The 19,767-nt window shown below is 45.8% G+C and overlaps 1 protein-coding gene across 1 annotated transcript in view; it reads right to left on the reverse strand.

Annotated features, from left to right (window-relative positions):
* Nucleotides 1–19,767, reverse strand: part of PDCD2 (programmed cell death 2) — a 388,001-nt gene that overhangs the window by 52,291 nt on the left and 315,943 nt on the right. The window lies entirely within an intron of this gene.

Raw genomic sequence — 19,767 nt, forward strand, 5'->3', positions numbered from 1 at the left:
GAGTCAGGCCATGTAAATGTTGAAGAGAAGGGGAAGAGGGATGAGCCTTGTGTGACCCCAAAGGTTGGTGTGAGTGATGCCAACTTGAAGAGGCATAGTCAGGTTTTTCTGTTCTTTGTTAGGAAGGAGCTTACACATAGCAAGGCCATGTTGTTAATCCCCATTTCTCTTGATGAGTTTCGTGCTGGACTGTGTCAAAGGCTGCTGAAAGGTCTAGTAGCATTATCGCAGAGGTAATATTTGAGTCAACGATACTTTTTAGATCGTCCCAAATGGGTAGTACTACCGTTTCCGTTCCTCTTATGGGTCTGGAACTTACTTGTGCCTGGTCAAGTAACTGACTGCTTTCTACATGCTCCAGGATCTGTTCATAGACGTAGGTTTCTTATGTTTTGCCAGGCAAGGGATGTTTGAGACAGTTCTGTAGTTTGGTAGGTCCTCTGTGTTTCCCAGAGTATCTTTGATGTATGCCGCTTTGAAGCTTTGTGTTACAACTTCTGTTGCCAGAAAATGGTTCATGAAGTTTCGGAAATCTTCTGAAAGCATCTCTTCGGTGAGGATGATCTTGTAGATGCACAGTGAGCAAAGGTGTGCTGAAGATCCTGTTTTGTTTCTTTGATTCACTAGGTTGGTCAAATGTTCTTTCGAGATCACTGAGTAGTTTAGTCTTGTAGTTAGTTCCGGAGTTGGTGGAGTTGTTACTTGTGTTCTTGATGACTTGTTGGATGTTTAGGATTTTGTTTTTGAAGTGGTTTGCAAGGTCGTCACAGTGTTTCTAGGAGGAAGTGGGTGTGTTGTTGTAAGCTGTTGGAATTCTTAGCTCATTGATGAGGCTGAATATCTTTTTCTGGGTGTTGCTTTCTTCTGTGATGCATTTGTTGTAGTATAGGTCACTTGCTTTGAGGGTTTCCGTTTTATATAGTCGCACCTTCTTTTACAATTCAGGCCGCTTGGCAGGGTCCACAAACGTAACCTTTTGCCTTTCCCACCCATTAAGGGTAAATGGAGTTTTTCTCCATTTGCCTTTTGATGGCCTTTTCCGGCTTATGGGCCCAGTATTTTTTCTCTGGCGCCATTGGGGCCATGCGCTCTATTTCTCCTTTGACTTCTCCCCTCAGATAAGCTCATGGGACTTGTAGTATATATGTGCACATGGTGGGCAGTACGGTTCTTAACAGTAAGTATGGTAGAAGGGGCCTCCTCAGGATAGCTACAGTGTAGCGAGCCAGCCACTGGTGCCTCCAAGACGCTGCCCCCCCCCTTACCTTGCCAGAATTGCGCCCTGTCACATGTCATACCAAACTGTATTTGGCTGTAATATTAAACTTTGGTTTAACAAGAAAGTTGGAATTATCTGTCCTAAATAGTGCTTTACTAAGCTACTTCTCCTTTATAGTTCTGCTCCTAACCTCCAACTCCTTTCCTAACAGAGTTTGGCTTCTTCTGCCTCTTCCTCCTCTCCCCCTCTTCCCCTCCCTTACTCCATCCCTCAGCCTCTTTCTATGCACTCTGATGGTTCTTGCATGTGGCAGACTATAAAAAAATAAAGTGAATATATAAAAATCAGAAGGGATGTCCTCAAGCTACTGAATTTATACAAATATCTTATGAAATATATGGCCAAAAGGAGCACAACGAGCCGTTCTTCATATGGAATATATGTTCATGGGTTGCCGCAATGCCTTTGCTTTACAGCATGTGCATTGATGACAGCTGTAGGAGGAACCTCTGAATGGTATATGCCTCGAGAATACAAGTGACTATCAAGAAGGATACTGAGGCCTTAAAATCCCACTTCCCTAGTCAGGTTACCATAGGTCACAAAGCTATTCCTAGACTGTGAATTAGTTAATTGTACAGAACTCCTTCAAGATGCTTCAAAGTCCTTTCCAACCACATGACAGATTGGGGCGGCGGGGCAGGAGAGAAAAACTAGGCCTGATCCATATGGGAAAATAATTTTTAAAGAATGGTTAGATTCATAGACCCACCTTGTCCATCTCAAACACTAGAGGGCTCCCTAGCATAGAGGCCATTGCGATTGCTCACTTGTCTTGCTGACACAAAAGCAACAAGAAGCTCTTTATTCCAGATGAGGAGATGGTATTGCACAAGACCAAAGGCTCACGTGGCTTGGGTGTCAAGCCCATAACCACAGTGTTCAAAATAAAATAAAGGACACGCCTTAGCACAAGAGGGGAAAAGCCTAAGTTGTACCTCAAAGTGGTGATTGACCATTGGAAATTAACAGAAAAATGTTTTAGTCTCAGAATTAAATATATGCCCGACTACCCAAGTAGGAGGAAACCGGTTACACTAACCTCCTAGTCCCCCATCCATCCTCTCCCCGAGGTCTAATTGCAGAATGGGAGCCATAAAGACATATAGAAGGCTTAGCAGACACTTGCAAGACCACGAGGTAATCTAACAAATCAACATCCTGTGCTCATTCTGGATTTGAGAATGACTTTGTAAGCCAAAAGAGGTGGACAGGTTTAAAACAACATCGCCAACCAGTTCAATGGCAAGGTAATTCACAGAGACTGCTCCTGGCCATCAAAAACACTTGACTGAATAGGGGGTCTCCTATGCAGTTACATTTTTTTTAATAATGGGCAACTTTATCTTCTGGAGATGGAGTCTACGACTTAATTGTACAACACCCTTTATGAGGGGAAACAGCAAGGGGTACATTGGCAGCTGCCCATATCAAGGAGCAGGACAATGAAATTGATTATCTGCATGGGGGAGAACATGGTCTTCCGAGGGTTCATGGTGAGGTCCAACTGGAAAAGGAAGCGCTGAAGTTATTGGAGTGAGAACATCACAAGCTTTCATGATCAGACCAATCCTGTAGATATTGTGGCAACTTATGTTATGCTATATGGAATTTGTATAGCACCTAATTCCATTGGTATGGACTGAAAGCACTGTGGATGAAAGCCCTTGAAGGGCCAGAGTCCGAGGTATGAGAATTTCATAGTAGAATTTTAAAATGTGTGTGTACATTTTAGCCAGTACAAAGGTAGGTAGAGGTGGCTAGGTCCCGGCTAAGGACCCATGGAGATCTGGCTAGTGGATAGGTGATGAGATGGGCGGTCGAGAGAGTATGCCAGTCAAGGAGCCTGTGTCCAGCTAGACAAAATGTATTCATGGGACTTAGCTGCATTCTAGTGGCAGAGGTGATGTGTGATAGGAGTTTGAGTTGTGGATTATTGTCGATGTATGCAGGTGGGTGGCCGTGCCTCGGGAGGGGAACGGATCACATTCATAAAGACGAGCGAGATGCATGCCATAGAGTCCTCGTGGATATGTAGCTATGACATGCCCTCCCTCATCACATCCCGCATATCAACTGGGATCTTTTCTGTGCATATTTGGTACGGTCTTATTGACTCCTCACGTGGCTCATCGAAGCCCCCACCTACCTGCCTAGGGTAATAGTTCACCCATGAAGGTGAGCTAGGTCAGTCAAGATGCTGAAGGGAAGAGCCATGGCTTGAGTGCTGTGAGTAACCAGAAGGTGTTAGACTAGTCCCAGAGGATCTGTCATGCAGGTGTCCAGGACACAGCAATCACTTTTGGATCCAGTTCCTGGGAGTGGACCAGTGCAGGAGTATCACCTGGGTGAGGGGTCTTCAGGGAGTGGGAGACCTGATGGTGAGACGCAGTATCTCCCCATAACACCTTTACTCCATCCTACCAGGTAGGATACCTGGGAACTGTTACACCCCCCTCCCCCTTCCCTACATGAACACTTTCACACTGACAGCCCGCTCTGGGAGAAAACAGACTCATACCCAAGCATTGTACCTGACATAGCCACTACTATGATCAAGCAAAGTCAGGCAATTACTGTTAACAACTCACACCTGACTTCCATTAAGCTGCCCCACACGGATTAAAGGCGGCGCACAAGAGGAATAGCGTTTTCCAGACAGCAGCTGAATGAGGGGAGAAAGGCAGCAAACCGAGAAGGGATCGCAAGAAGGGACCTTTCCGACGAGAAAACATTACTTTCCAGAACCCTTCAGATCTTCAGATTAAAAGGCGTAAGGCCGGGAAACCAGACTGAAGAATCCTGCATCGTATATCAATGACTGGCTGAGTCAGGGAGGAGCAGCAGCCGCTGTGGTACCATCCTTTGCTTCAGGATCAAAGCAGCGCCAGAGAGATCAACACAGCCGGTGAGTTGGGGAGACCAATGCAAGACCGTTCTGGTTGAAGTCAAGGTTGCAAGCAGCAACATTGTATGAAGAGCGGCAGAGCGAAGGTCTCTGTGTGATGTACCCAGCCAAGAAGTGGTAGAAACAAAAGCAATAAAGTGAAACTTATGGATGAAGTGAATCGAAGTAGTCCTGCGATGGTTTAAGAAAAATCCATTGCACAGTCGAAAGTCTTCGAATTTTAATAAGAAAAAGAAAGTGAGATTATAAGGCCAGAGCCCGATCGGGGGAGACCAATTGTGAACTTCTGTTAAAGGGAGGGAGACCCCTGGTGACCAGTAAACCCAAGAACTTGTGAATGTGAAAATTCTGATGAGAAAGGAACTTTGGTACTGGTTTGTTTCGTCAGACACTACAATAAGAGACTTTTATTGGGAAAGTGACTTTGGCGCAGAAGGCCCAGATACCCGTTTTGAACTGCATCCTCATGGCAGAGAAGCCAGAGTGTGTGCAACGCTTGAGTGTGCCACCTTGTCCCGTGCTGAAAACGTGGGGAAGGGAAACCAACTGCTCAACTATCCTGACATTGTTTCTTGAACACTTTTCTTTTTGCATACATCCTTTTCCCACACCATTTGTATTGTGAAGTAAGGATTGGCAATAGGTTTATTAGTATAGGCCCTTTTATTTTGACTGACTCCACTAGGATTGCATTATTTGATGGTTTAGCTCGCTCCCATCCTTAGATAGGTGTTCGATCAACCCATTGAAGTTCAATAAACACCATTGAACTGATCACTAGTGTCTGTCTTCACTGTTTGATACCATGCCTTCCTTACAGTTCCTTCCAGAAGGCGAGGTGATCCTCAATGCCGCAGATGCTGAATGGGTTCCATATGGTAGGTGCTTGGATGTAGAAAGAGGATCCCCTTATTCTGGTCCATTTGGCAAGTGGGATGACAAGGAGGAGAGCTGAGCCTGATCTCAGGTTTCTGTTGAGCCTGTAGGGGGTGAGCATGTGTCGTAGATATTCTGGCCCGTTGTTGTGCAGAGCGTGGTGGCCGATACACAAAGCCTTGAAGGTGAACCGTCACCCAACCAGGAGCCAGTGAAGGACACAGAGGGCAGGTGGGATGTGTTCTCTAGGGCCTATGGCAATACGGAGACTTGCAGCAGTGTTTTGGACCTGTTGGAATTTTCTAAGTTGATATGCAGGGGCACCCAGGTATAGGGAGGCAGCATAGTCTAGGTGAGCAAGGGCAATGGCCATGATTGCGGCGACTCTGCGGGAATGGCAGGTAGGGGAAGATGCATCAGAGAATGCGCAGTTGTAGATAGCAGGATTTGGACACAGAGTTCATGTATTGTGATAGTGTCAGAGTGGAGTCCATGGTGCAACCAGGGTCCTTTACTGTTGTTGGAGAGGAGAAGAGGAGGGGGGATAGGTAGGGTAACCAAGGGGTGGGTTGGTAGAAGGGGGCCGTCTTCCTTTAGATCATGATTTCAGATTTACCGGGGGGTGAAAAGGTAGTTAGTTATGTAGTGGTCGATTTCTGTGAGGCATTAAGCAAGGAGGTCAGGGTGAGAGTTGAATGAATCCTTTGAGATCCTGAAAATGATCCGAGTGTCATCTGCGTAGCTGTAACAAGACAGACCGTGTGAGCAGATAATAGCGTGGAGGGATCTCAGGTAGATGTTAAAGAGCAGGGGCAAGTGAGGCATGACGTGCGACACTCATTGGTGTCAGGGCGCAGCGTCGAGCAGAAGGAGGGCATGTGGATTATTAGGGATTTGTTGGAGAGGAAGGAGGAGATCCACTTCAATGCTGCATCCCTGATACCAAGGCAGTGGAGCCTGCCGTGAGGATGTCAAATTCTGCTGAAAGGTCAAGAAGGATTAGTGCAGCACAACGTTCCCAGTCCGAGACTCTTGAGATCATCACAGATGGAGGTTAGGCACAATTCAGTTCCTCATATGGGTCTGAAGCCAGACTGGTCAGGGTCAAGGACGAGGTTAGTTTCTGTGAAAAGGCAAGCTTGGAGTATTTTGATCGGTCAATTAGTTTGGCTATGGGATGGTTGTTTGAGATAGGTCTGTAGTTGGCTGGTAATAGGGGGGCGAGGTTGAGGGAGTTTTTTTTTTTTTTTAGCAACGACTTGATATGGGATGTCTTGAAATCTGCTGGGAAAGTGCCTGAAGAGAGAGATGTATTATTGATTGATTGATCTTGCGATGCTGCCAGCATAAAAAGAAAGAATTTCATTTAGTAGAGAAGGGTGGCACGGATCTCCTAGGGATCATGAGAGGTGACTTCGAGCTAGTAGCTTTAGGAATTCAGGGTTTGAGATAGGAGAGAAGGAAGAGAATAGTGGACGGGCGGCTGGCGGGTCTGCGAGCCGGGTGTGGATGAAAGGGAAGGTATGAGTAACACTATTGTAGAGCCAATGGTGAGGTTTCTTTACAGGTCTATGTTGTGAAGGGGTCAGACATAGTCACTGAGTGCTCGGGTGTGAGATGGGAAGGACGAGGTGCAAAAAGGGGCCTTGACTTCTGAGATGATCCTGCAATGATAATGCAACATTACATGCTTCTTTTTTAGCCACGATGATGCATTTACAAGGGAAAATCCTCTTTATAAATGCAAACTTTAAACATGGCGAAAATGTTCTCTAGTCATAAAATGTAGGCCTGTGCTAAGCTATAAACCTAAAGCTGTATTCAAATGCAAGGCAGTGTAAATATTTTAATTCTGAACTATATGAGGAATATTCACATTCTGTCTTTGGAATGTGTCTGGCTAAATAAGGCTGTCTGGCTAAATAAGGCAGGCTTGCACTATAAAACTTGTATTTATTATAGGGTTCTGGCAGCCTGCAGCACCAGTCCTAAGCCTTATCAGATTGAGAAAAATGTCTAGTGTATAAATAACTAGGGCGGGGCACAATATTGATACCATTTTTAAAATTATATATTTTTAAACCCAAAATCATTTAAACTTTTTCTAAAATGCTAAGCCAGGCCCATAGCCTGTGAAAGCAGATGCGTACACCAGATACATGGGGCATTGCGAACTGGCAGATGGCACATGTTTTTAAGAGGCTTTTTTTGTGGATAAACTGCAAACAATTCATTTTGATGGGTCACAACCAAACAGAAATATTGCTTTAAGCAATGTTAAAAATGCATTCAGGGTTGGACCATGTACAAACACATTTTAGAACGAAAAAAAGACATTGACAAAGCTGATAGCCGTGTCCTTTATATAGGCATAGTGAAGCAGAAATGGAGACTGCTAGACCCATGATTTTATTTTTATAACATAAATTGTGTTTTTGAAAAATAGTCTGCCGCATGCGAGCGACTTGAGTACAGGTTGCGCAGAAAATATGTTTTATGCAAGCTCTACAAGTTTTGAGGAGTGCTGTCTTTACAGCCAGAATTCTAGGCTGATGTGTTGATGACATTATATTAATTTAGACTTTGTGCCTGGTTGGAGAGCACAATTTATAAATGGGGCTTAGCTGCTTTTTTGGCCAGTTGTCCGATGTTTTGTAGTAAGTACATTAATATAATGTAAACCTTGGGCTCTTGGGATTCATGTGCAGTGTGCCTTCTTAATTGTGTGCTGTGAGGAAGGCATGGTATCAAGCAGTAGACACAGACACAATGGATACAAGTTTTGAAAACCTTTATTTAAAGTTCTAGTTGGGTTGGTAGAATTCCTAACTGGCCCCAACTCTAAAATGGAAGTAGTCTCGACTATTACATAAATAACAAATACATCCACATCAGTCTGGTCAAAATAAAAAGACCTATACTAAGAAAATCTAACCTCAAAATTACAAATGTGTTAAGGGAATACAAAAGAAAAATAGTGTCTCGAAAAGAAATGTCAGAATGGCTTCCGCATTAACTCCCTTCCCCAGGTTCAACCCCACGGGACCTAGAGAGTCTAAACTTTTTTTTTTTTTAAAAAGAATTGTGCCATCCACCTATCCATCAGTCTTGCATACTTTGGCTTACTGGCACAATTCAACAGTTCAATCTTAGGCTTCATTCTTTTGGTAGTTCAATCACTTCCTTAAGGCTTTACCCACCTTGCCATCAATAATTAGTTTGAATTTACTTTCTCAATTTCTCACAGTTCTGCACAGGCTTCCCAATGCTGGGCTCGAGCCAGTCTCTCCTTCGTGGGGGTTCCCTTCCCCACGTTTTAGCTAAAGTATTTTTTTCACCGTTAGATTTTTCGAAACTGCAAGGACTCACATAAACCTCTGCATGACCACTTCGACCTCTCTTCAATTCACAATCTTCCCTTGCAGCATCAATGACTATAGGTATTTGTAGTTTTTATTTGCTTTAACTTGCCTTCTTGGCCTTTTCCAAAGTTCTTATATTTTGCTCTCTTGGTGTATTCACAGTTCATATACTTAATTTTCCTCTTATTCAACTTTCTTTATCGCGGTTCCTTTCTTTCCTTTGATTTCCGCTGTAATATCTTTCAAAACTTGTAACATTTCAGAGAGACTTTCGATTGTGTGACTTCACCTCGCAGGACCACTCTGTTACTTTGTATCATTTCCTTTCATCAATTGTTCTCTTCATTCGCGTTGTATCGGCACACACGCAATCTTCAACTTACAAATTACAGTCTCTTTCCCTTTAACATCAACATCAACCGGACCTTTGTTCCCTTCGATAACTCGCAGGTCTTATTCATGGGATTTCTTTCATCTTTTTCCTGTAGCTCAAGGCCTTCAATGTCCCAACTCTGCCATTCACCCGGGAAGGTCGCGGGCCACTTTCTGGGAATTTTAAGGTTAATTTCCATAGATCGCTCGGCTTTGCTCTTCGAACGCTCATGGCTTCCCGAAAGCTTGGAAATCTTGCCTGGCTTTCTCTTGATCCTCTCAACTGCCATCAGCATGATGGCCTTCCAATGGTTCACATCAGCCTCGGAAGAGCTGTTGCCTCTCGTACCCAGTCTCGCTCAAAGTGTGCTTTTGTGCGCCACCTTTTATCTACACAGGGAATGCTAATAAGTGGCATGTGTACCTTGTTAGAGCTACGTGCCTGACCTCATTACAGGGCCAATGCAAGTCAGGGGAGGTGATCTTTCTGGCCTCATTCCTGATCTTAGAATGTGTACAATGCACTCCTGGTAGGTCTATATATATCATAAAGAAGATGTATAGAGCTTAAGGATAAGGTTTCTAATATTTAGGTCTGGGGGAGAGGAAGCCTGCCCTGACACAGGGGCGGGAAATGTCAAGAAAATGAAGATAGAGTTCCCAAATATTCACAACACCACTGAAATTGACACAGACAACAGAGGCAACCTTTGGTAAGCATCTTACCACCTGATATATACCACAAATTTCCCTCAATGAATAATGGAATAGAGTCATGTACTAATCTTATTCTCAGATACTAAGGATACCTACTACACCATATAGCGGAGAGGGCCATTGGTCGTGTCAACGTACTCAATTTAGCTTCACTACCTACCAGCAGGGTGAGTGGCTTTTTTATCTTTGGGATTTTTTTTAAAACATTTATATCTTGACCACATATATTGTTACATAGGGAATTCCCCATCTTCCAGAAACCTAGGAAGTAGTTAGCATGGACAACATTGATACATTCCCATAAAAAGCATTATGGAATGTTAAGTTATGCATTTTCTTACTGTAGATTTGTTGGGATCTAAGAAATAGAGAATGTTTTCCATAATTTCCTGATACCTAGATTAATCTCAGAGCTGAACTCGTATGGTCTAGCAATGTCAGAAACTTATTTAAACATTCATTTGAATGAATGATCTGTAAATATCCTTCTACTTTGACTTCAAACTCTACATAGGTATGTGTCAAAAGAGAAACAATTCTTCATGACCATCAAGTGATGAAATTGTAACAACGAAAATAGGGATCTTATGTCTTATGCCTAAATTGATAGGTGTTCAACCTGTAATTATCTGTAATTATCGTACATCACAATCAAGTGATGAAACTATTCGTATGAATTTAATGATTTTATACTTCTGCAATTATTTGTATGGATTATTTTGTATAAAGATTATCCCTGATGAAGAGAGATTCTCGAAAAGCAGTGGGATGCATTAATAAATACCTTTTTTTATACCCAATTACTACTGCTCTATAGTTGAGATGAACAAGTTACTTACAACTGATAACGTTTGACTGGATGTTCCTCCAATGTATTCCACATATTTAACATGTAATGTCCACAGCTGTGCGGTATTTCCCAAATTGTTCGAACACAATTGTTCGAATTACCGAATTGACCGAAAGTCGAGGGTCCGAATTGACTTTTGCACAATTGACCGCACATATAGATATATATATATATATATATATATCTATATCTATATAAATAGATATATATATATATATAAATAATGGGGGGTTGCGGGGGGGGTTTCCCCCCGCATATATGTAACAATTGACCTTCACAATTCGGTCAATTGTGCAAAGGTCAATTGTAATTCGAACAATTGTAGTTCGAACAATTCGTATACATCCAGCTGTGCTACTTGGGAAATTGTTCGGCAGAGGGCGTCCTGAGTCGGGTCGATGTCTCTCGAAGGCCTCCATCGAGGGCGATGTCGCCGGATGTTATAAATAGGACGCACGGCGCCCGAAGCCTCAGTTTATGTTTTTTCTTCCATAACTTGTGACATGCTCGTACACAATGCCTGTTTGACTGCACATAGCCTTGAGGGAACGCAAGCTGCAGGCCGGCACGGCGATGTGGAATACGTTGGAGGAACATCCAGTCGAAAGAACGTTACCAGTTGGTAAGTAACTTGTACTTCGAATGGATTGTGTCCTCCAACGTATTCCACATCTTAGACTCCCAAAGCAGTACCAGAATGGAAAATGGAGGAGGGAGAAGAATTTTGAATACCCATTCAGATGGCAGAATAAAGATCCGCTTTACCAAAGGCCATATCTTGACCAAGGAGCGTATACAGGGAGTAGTGTTTGACAACGGTGTGGATAGAAGCCCATGTCGCTGCGTCACAAATATTCCTAATAGGAAATCCCCGCTGCAGGGCTATGGAAGTAGCCACGCCCCCAGTGGAGTGAGCTTGCAACCCCTCAGTAGGGTCCTTGCCCGCCAATCTGTAACATTCAGTAATGGTCAGGATAATCCACCTTGACAAGGTATGTTTGGTAACAGCCTGGCCCAAACGATGACCAGTGTACCCCACAAAGAGTTGATCGTCCTCTATGACCCTGGACATCCTAGAAATATAAAAGCTCAGAGCTCTCCTAGGGTCCAACCTATGGAGTTGCTCCTCTTCATTACCAGGATGAGGAGGATAGAAAGCAAGAAGTACCACTTTCTGGCTTAAATGAAACGCAGACACTACCTTAGGTAGAAAGGATGGACGTATCCTCAGTACAACCCTACCCTTGTGGAACAAAGTCAAGGGTGGCTTAGATGAAAGTGCCTGCAATTCAATCTCTGCGAGCGGATGTAACCACAACCAAGAAAACTGTCTTGAAAGACAACAGTCTCAAAGGACAAGAGTGCAAAGGATCAAATGGAGCACTCATCAGGAATTTCAAGACCAAATTCAGATCGCATACCGGCACCTGAAACGGGGACGGCGTGAACACATTAGTGAGCCCTTTTAAAAATCAAATGAATCATAAAATAAGAACATTCTTCAGACAAGCGCTTGAAGATAGACAGCGCTGCCAGGTAACCTTTAATGGTGCCTGCTTGAAGACCCCTGCGGGCCAAAGAAAGCAAGAAAGACAGAACCATGGGAACGGAACACTGAAAAAGGATTGACATTGTGTCATTTGCACCAATCACAAAACTTACGGCAACGGCACAGGGATTTGGTTGCCGGCCTCCTGGCCGAAAGCAACACCTCCATCACGTCATCCAGGAGGTCCCAATCCTATCTCAATCTTTCAGATACCAAGCGTGAAGGTTGAGAGTCTTGACCTCTGGATGGAGAACCCGACCCCCTCTCGTGAGAGAAGAGCCTCTCGGTAGGGAAGACATCGTGGAGGGCAGATGGACGTTTCTGGAAGGTCCAGGTACCACGCTCTCCTGGCCCAATCCGAAGAAATGAGGATTATGTGGGATCCGAACCTCTGCAACCTCCTTAGCACCTGAGGAATGATGGGGATAGGAGGAAATGCGTACACAAGTGGGAATGACCAATCCACGACAAATGCGTCCCCTAAGGCTCCTCTCGGAGGAAATTCCATTGAGCAGAATCTCTCGCACTTCCAGTTGGCACTGGTCGTGAACAGATCCACTTGTGGGGTTACCAAAAAGGACGAAGATCTCCAGAAGGGCTTCCTAAGCCAACTCCCACTTGTGAGAGATCATGCTCTGCCTGCTCAGAGCATCCGCTGCCGCATTCTCCTATCCGGCCAGATGAACTGCTGAGTGTGAAATACCTTGCTGGATTGCCCAGAACCAGAGCTGCATTGCCTCTCTGCACAACAGGAGTGACCCTAACCCCCCCTTTTTTGTTGAGGTAATGCATAGCCACTGTGTTGTCCCTCATGATCAGTACACTCTTCCCTCGCACAGATGGCAGAAAAGCCTTCAGGGCCAGCCTGATGGCTCTCAGCTCCAACAAGTTGATGTGGAGTTTGGACTCTGACGCAGACCAACGACCGCTGGCAATCAGATCGTCAGCATGAGCCCTCCCATCCTGTGAGTGAGGCGTCCGTCAACACTGTCCCTTCTGTCCAAGGATGCCAAAATGGCTCCCCCTTCATCAGATTCCCTTTGCAGGCCCACCACAGAAGATCCTGCGAGACCGAGAGTGGAACCTGAACGAGATCCAACATCTTGGCTGAGAATTGGGACCACTGCATCTTGAGAACCCATTCCAGGAATCTCATTCTCAGTCTGGCCTCTGGCGCCAGAAAAATGCAGGATGCCATGAAGCTGAGCAACCTTAAGAATACGAAAGCCGGAAGACTGGGCATGTTGGAACTTGTCCACCATCTGCACAATGTGATGAGCCCTCACCTTGGGAGGTGAGCACTTTCCCAAGGACGCGCAGCCTCAATGTACTGGAGCTGTTGAGAAGGTGTCAGATGCGACTTCTTGAAATTGATGCAGAAGCCCAGCTTGTGGAGGGAGCGGCAGGTGAGGCCGAGATAATCCAGAGCTTGCTCAGGAGAACATGCTCAGATCAGCCAGTCGTCCATGTAGGGGTAGACGTGAATCCCCCCCCCCCTCGCCTGAGATACGCTGCCACCACCATCATTAGCTTGGTGAAGACCCTCGGGCGGAGGTCAATCTGAACGGCAGGACCAGACACTGAAAGTCCAAGCTGCCAGCCGCAAACCACAGGTACTTTCTGTGTTTTGGATGAATTGACACATGAAAGTAAGCATTCGGTAGGTCTAGAGACACCAAAGTCGAAGGGCCTGAAGGGCCTGAGAAAGAGTGACCATCTTGAACTTGTCCTTCCTGAGGAACTTGTTCAACCAGCGCAAGTCCAAGATGGGTCTCAGTCCCCAGTCTTTCTTTGGAATAAAAAAATATGGGGAATACCATCCCTTGTTCCTTTCCGCTACAGGGATTAGTTCTATAGCGCCTTTCTCCAGCAGGGTCAAGATTTCCCGCACAAGGAGCGGATCCGGAAGCTTCAGAGAGAATCCCCGGTGGATTGTCGTGGGGCTGCTTTAGGAAGGGAAGGCAGTAGCCGTGGGCTATTGTATCCAGAACCCACGCATTCGAAGTAATAGCTTGCCTTTCTTCGAGATGCTGAGACAGTCTGCCCTCAACCGGCGAACAATGGACCATGGCCTCATAGCTGTTTTGGAGCGGCCGTTGCAACGCATGAAGGCAAGGAGGCAGCTGCTTGAGCAGTTTGGCACCTCTATGTCCCCGACCACCACAGGTACTTTTTCGTTGACCCCTTTGATTGGCGGCTCCTCTCGTCCTACCAAAAGAGGAGTAGTAACGAAAGGAACCCGCCCCCCCTCTACTGTTGTCCACTAGAAAAGGCGGAGGTTGACACACTGCTGTGCTCAAAGATTTAGCAGCAGCTTTGGAGGTCTGCAACCTCTCAAGGCTCTCGTCAGCCTTGCTGCCAAACAAATGAGAACCATCAAAAGGCATGTTCAGAAGACGGGCCTGTACATCCGGAGCAAAACCGGACTTCCGCAACCACGCAAACCTGCGTATAACAGTGCTAGCAGCCATGGACCGGCTAACACTGTCGGCCGTGTCCAACCCAGACTGAAGGGATTCACACATGGCATCCTTGCCATCCAGCACGAGAGCAAGGAACCCATCCCTTTCTTCCCCCTCGGGAATATCCTCAGCCGCTAGAGAGACGAAATTCCACAGAGTGTGTGAAAATCTTGCCAAGGCACAAGTGGAGTTGGCTGACTTCAGCGCCATACTCCCCGCAGAAAACACCTTGCGTGCCCAATCATCGAAGCACTTGTGGTTCCTATCAGGAGGGATGGTAGGGTACGCTGCCTGCCTCGAGGTGGCCGTAGCCGCCTGAACCACCAAACTCTCGGGAGTGGGTTGAGTGGATAGGCAGCAATATTATTTTTGTCAACGACTTGTTAACCGCCGGAAGAGACTCCGAGGCCTGCCAAGCAGCCACCACCCTTTTTTGCAAAGTCAAATGAAAAGGCAACACTGGGTCAGAGGATGGACCTTGATCCAAAATATCAGTCAAGTCATCCTGAACAAGTACCTCTGGAGGACTAGACCAACCAAGATACTCAGTAACCCTAGCCATCAGTCTCCTATAAGAAGATTCAGCATGAGCCCCAGGCTCAGGCCTGCCAAACTCCACCTCAGGAGAAGTGTCTAAGCCACTGGCATCATGTAATCATTGACGTAACTCCTCCAACTGACTGTCCCCGGAAAAGACAGGAGACAAATCCGGTTCAACAGGGTCAAACTCCAAATCAGACCTCTCCTCATCCTCATAGATATCATCCAGAGAAAAAAAGAACTCCTGCCTAGGGACAGAAGTGGGTCTGGAGTCCCTAACAGGCTTTACCGACTTGGATTTAGCCTTTCTCGGAGGATCCACAGTACCCAGGGCCTCCATCGGCAAATTCCGGCCAAACGGCCCCGAAGGCGTCCACGTCTTCGGCGTCGACAACAGCGCCGACGGCACCATAGCTGGAGTGAAGGCAAAGCACTGACCTCCGTATTCGACGGATATAGCGGCGACGGAGTCGACACCGACCTCGAGCCCTTACCAGACTTCTGCGGTTTCGCTGGGGACGAAGACCGAGATCTGGACCTAGCACGCCTCTGGCGATGAACCTGAACATTGTCCGAACGGGACCTCGACGGTTCTCGATGTGTATCGTGCCGAGGACCTGGGCCCGAAGACGCACGAGCGTCGGACCGAGACTGTTCCGTGCCGGCTTCTTCCAAAGGCGTGGACGGAACTGTGCCCTGGGATTTCACCAGCATTTGCTCCCTGAAGGCCTCCCATTACTCAGGAGTCGAGGATTTAGTGGAACAAGCCACTTTCCTGCCAGCACCATCATCCAGGGAGGACCGGGAAGGCGACCGGTGATGCCGCTTCTGGGAGTGCTGAGACGAGGAGAACGAGTGGCAGGACCCACTCCTCGAATCATCAGTGGACATCCCTTTCGCAGCTTTCGAAACTTACTCGGTTTAGTACCCCGACCTACCTTTACCTTCCTCTTACACTCCTCGAAGGCCTTAGCAGTCAGCGACTGGCATTTCGAACAGTCGTCGGTGTCATGACTCTCGCCCAGACACCACAAAACAAATGTGGTACGGGTCCGTAATCGACATCTTAGACTCACAGTGCCAGCAAGTCTTAAAGTCTTAAAGCCAGACCGCGGAGTCAGAGGGGTTATGTTATGTGTTTGTTTATAACGCGCCGATAGCCCGCAGGCATCAGGGCGCGGGAGTGTCCAGGGTAATTCAGTGCGCATATTATTATATGCTGTAGAGGGCGGTCTGCGGAAAGATAATGAGATTATCATTGGAAGAGGTGGGTTTACAACGATTTCCTGAAACTCTGGTAGTTCCCCTCTAGTCGTAGAGTTAGTGGCAATTCGTTCCAGCCTTTTGCTGCCTTCACTGGGAAAGATTTCCCCCGCCCTTGCACACGTTTAGCTCTAGGAATATTCAGATAAGCCTTATCCTCTGATCTAAGGTGTCTTTGAGGCAGGTACAAAGAAAATTGCTTCTTTAAATATCTCAGGGCTTCTCCATACAGACAAATGTGAACTATGGTCATCGCCTTAAAGTGTACTCTCTCTTCCACTTTTAGCCAGTGAAGGGATCTTCTCCCCATAGTCACATGCCCCCTTTTTTTTGAGCTCGAACTGCGTCATTTTCCATGACCTGACACTTTTGTATATCCCTCTTAGTGGCTCCTATCAGTAAGGCGTTACCGTAGTCAAGGCGTGACAGAATGACTGCTCTTGCTATAGTTGCTGCATTCGCTTAATTAATAAATGGCCTTATGGCTCTCATGAGACGCATGTAGTAGACATAGTTTTTCTGCAGGTAGTTAACCTTAGCCTCGGAGCCTACTGATGCTTCCACAACCATCTCTAGGGTTTTTACGTGGGGCACCACTGGGATTTTAGCCTGTTTGATAGTAAAGGTCTGGTATTCTGTCCCTAACTTTGATCTGGCCTGTTGCGTCTCAAAAATCATCAGTTCGGTTTTCGCATTATTAAGGCACATCTAATGACGTTGCATTCAAATGTCAATAATGCGATAAACCTCTGATATTTTCGTGCTGTCGATGCTGTATTCTCCCTTGAGTTCAAAAATGAGCTCTGAGTCATCGGCGTAGTTAGTAAGAACATGCCGATTTGTTCCAGGAGCTCGCATAGACTTCTCATATATAAATTAAATAGCAGCGGTGACAGGCTAGCACCCTGGGGGACACCAAACAAGATAGGGGCAGCCTCAGAGAATGTGTCACTGCAGTGGATCTTAGCACTCCTGTCTTTCAAAAATGATGCTAACCACTCCAACGCCTTAGGCGTGCAACCAACTGTTTTAGCCAGTGCTTCCTGGAGGAGTTGATCCACCAACTCGAAAGCCGCGCTGAGATCCAACAGCATAAGGATACCAGTGCTGCTCTTGTCTATTGGGTCTAACATGTAGGTCTGAAGATCGAGCATAGTTGATTCTGTGCTGTGGGAGGCTCGAAAGCCTGATTGCTGTTCATGCAGTAGATTCCAGTTTTCAACATGCTTTTGTAGTTAGTTTGTGGCAACTTTATCTACGACCTTCAGGATAAAATTTGAATTTGTTATGGGCCTGAGATTACTGGGGTCCTTCGGATACAGCCCTGGTTTCTTCACTAATGGGGTAGATAATGAAGACATATTCATGAAGAATACACGAGGCACGCCGAGTTCTCAAAGCAAACATGTTTGCGGAAAAAACAGAAAGAAGGCTACGGGCACCTTGTGTCCTATTTATAACATCCAGTGACGTCGCCCTCGGCGGAGGCCTTCGAGGGACATCGACCCGATGCAGGACACCCTCTGCCGAAAAATTTCCTAAGTAGCACAGCTGTGGACATTACATGTCAAAGATGTGGAATACGTTGGAGGACAAAATCCATTTGAAATATACCTTATTTTAAATTTGTCATAACATATTGAAAAATTGTTGAAGAATGTATTCATGAATAAGGCATTGAATGTTTAGCTGAATTTCCTCAGCCTATGATAGTGTGCAGGGGGCGGGAGTTCACTTATGTTTGGGAGCTCTATCCACATTCCTGTTAAGATAGAGTTGGGAGGAATTATGGGAGTTGTAGTTTCCCATAAAATTAGCAGGGACAGGGGTTAGATTGGCTGTGAAAAAAGGGCAATACCATGTCTCACCATAGGGTGCTTCTCCCCCACTCCAAGATGACCTCCTAGCCAGGTGATACTCCCTTACTTGTCCACTCCCAGGGTCAGGGTCCAAAAGCAATGACCTTTACCTTGGCACCTGAGTACAGGATCCCCGGGGACTAGGTCGTGAAACACCCTCTAGTTTTTCACAGTGTCATGAATTTAAAATATATATTTGCAACTTTTATTGCGTTTTTATAGAATAAACAGGGTTCTGCCAATGTGTCACAGATCAGACTGGTGGTTCAAATTGTTTAAAGCTGCTAAGAATTAGTGTGTTATATTTGGGCTCAAGTTGTTTTTGGTTGTTTTAAGGATTTAAAGGAATAGTGCGCAAACATTTTTTATTGTCCCGAGCGTTCGGGCATGTGGTTTTAAGCAAACTGATGGATCGTAAAAACATTTCCTACGCACCTTACCTTAGTTTTCCGCACTTTTACACATGCGAAATCAAGCATCGGGCGCGGCCATCTTGTGCTAATCTTATCCGTTGCTGCATCGCGCTAAGTTGAACTGCCCTCGCAACACTAAATCATATCGCCAGCCCCTGAGGCTGACATCCCTAGACGCGTACATCCCATTTCAAAATGCGAATGCACATCTCGTGTCAACGGTCTCTGTGCCCAAGCTAATGACGTGTCTCTGTGGAAATGGCAGGACGCCTCTTTCCTCAATAAGTATAAACAGACCGCTTCTCATCAGACAACATCAGAGTTGCTTTTTCAATCGTTTCACTGTCTTCTTTTGTATATACTGTGACCCGTTTCTGCTCTGTTCAGCTATCTTCATTGCTCGTAGCCTGTGCGAACAGATACTAGTACTAGCATTACTATCGATGGGGCATCGGAAGACAGTTGGGAGGACGAATCACCGGATCCTGAGCCAGAGCCTAGTCGCATGGAAGACGTCTCCACCTGGTGTACCTGCAATCGGTGCAAGGTCATGCCAACCAAACAGGAGAACTGCTGCTGCCAAGATGACTCTGAATGCTTGGCCTACATATTGGAAGACGAGAAACGGCCACAATGCGTTACCGAGCTGCATGACTTCAGGGCAGCCTGCCTCACAAGGTCCGTGTTGAGGATTATGATGGTGCTTATACACGAACTTCGCCCTCACAAAACAGGTAACAAGTAAGTGTGCTCTAGATGCGATGTCACTTAGGCCACTAACATTTCATCTTTGTCTCCTATATTGTCGTAACTTTGATCTATCACTGCCAAATGAATGTAGTCTGGTAATTCAATACAGCTCTTGCGATTTGGGGAAATCATAGTGGTCATCTTATGTGTCTTTCACGTACAACCAAGAAACAACATTTCTCTGTCCCCCAAACGTTATGGATTGCATGGGGGTTCACTTTTGTAATGTGTCTACACTTTAAAGCCCAAGTTGATTGATCCATGAAGTGACATTTGCACTGGCAACTATGCCATAGGATACAAGATTGCATTTTCAACTAAGGTTTGTACACTTATGTTCATTTAAATACAGTTTGTATGTTTCTCTTCCAGAGGTGGTGCAGGCTGGTGGCCTATCGTTCGTTTACATGGTGGCTTCATGGGAGGCTTGGATACCGCGTTCAACGAGTAATACCCGCCTGTATCGTTAGTGCCATTTGAGCCAAATTCCCTAGTGACAGCGGTCAGTACAGGGGATTTTCCCACACTGTGCTGCAACCCGAAGTATACAATTTGTAGTACATTTGA

Source organism: Ambystoma mexicanum, chromosome 4p, assembly GCF_040938575.1.
Source record: "Ambystoma mexicanum isolate Mex_15411 chromosome 4p, UKY_AmexF1_1, whole genome shotgun sequence".
Lineage (NCBI taxonomy): Eukaryota > Metazoa > Chordata > Amphibia > Caudata > Ambystomatidae > Ambystoma > Ambystoma mexicanum.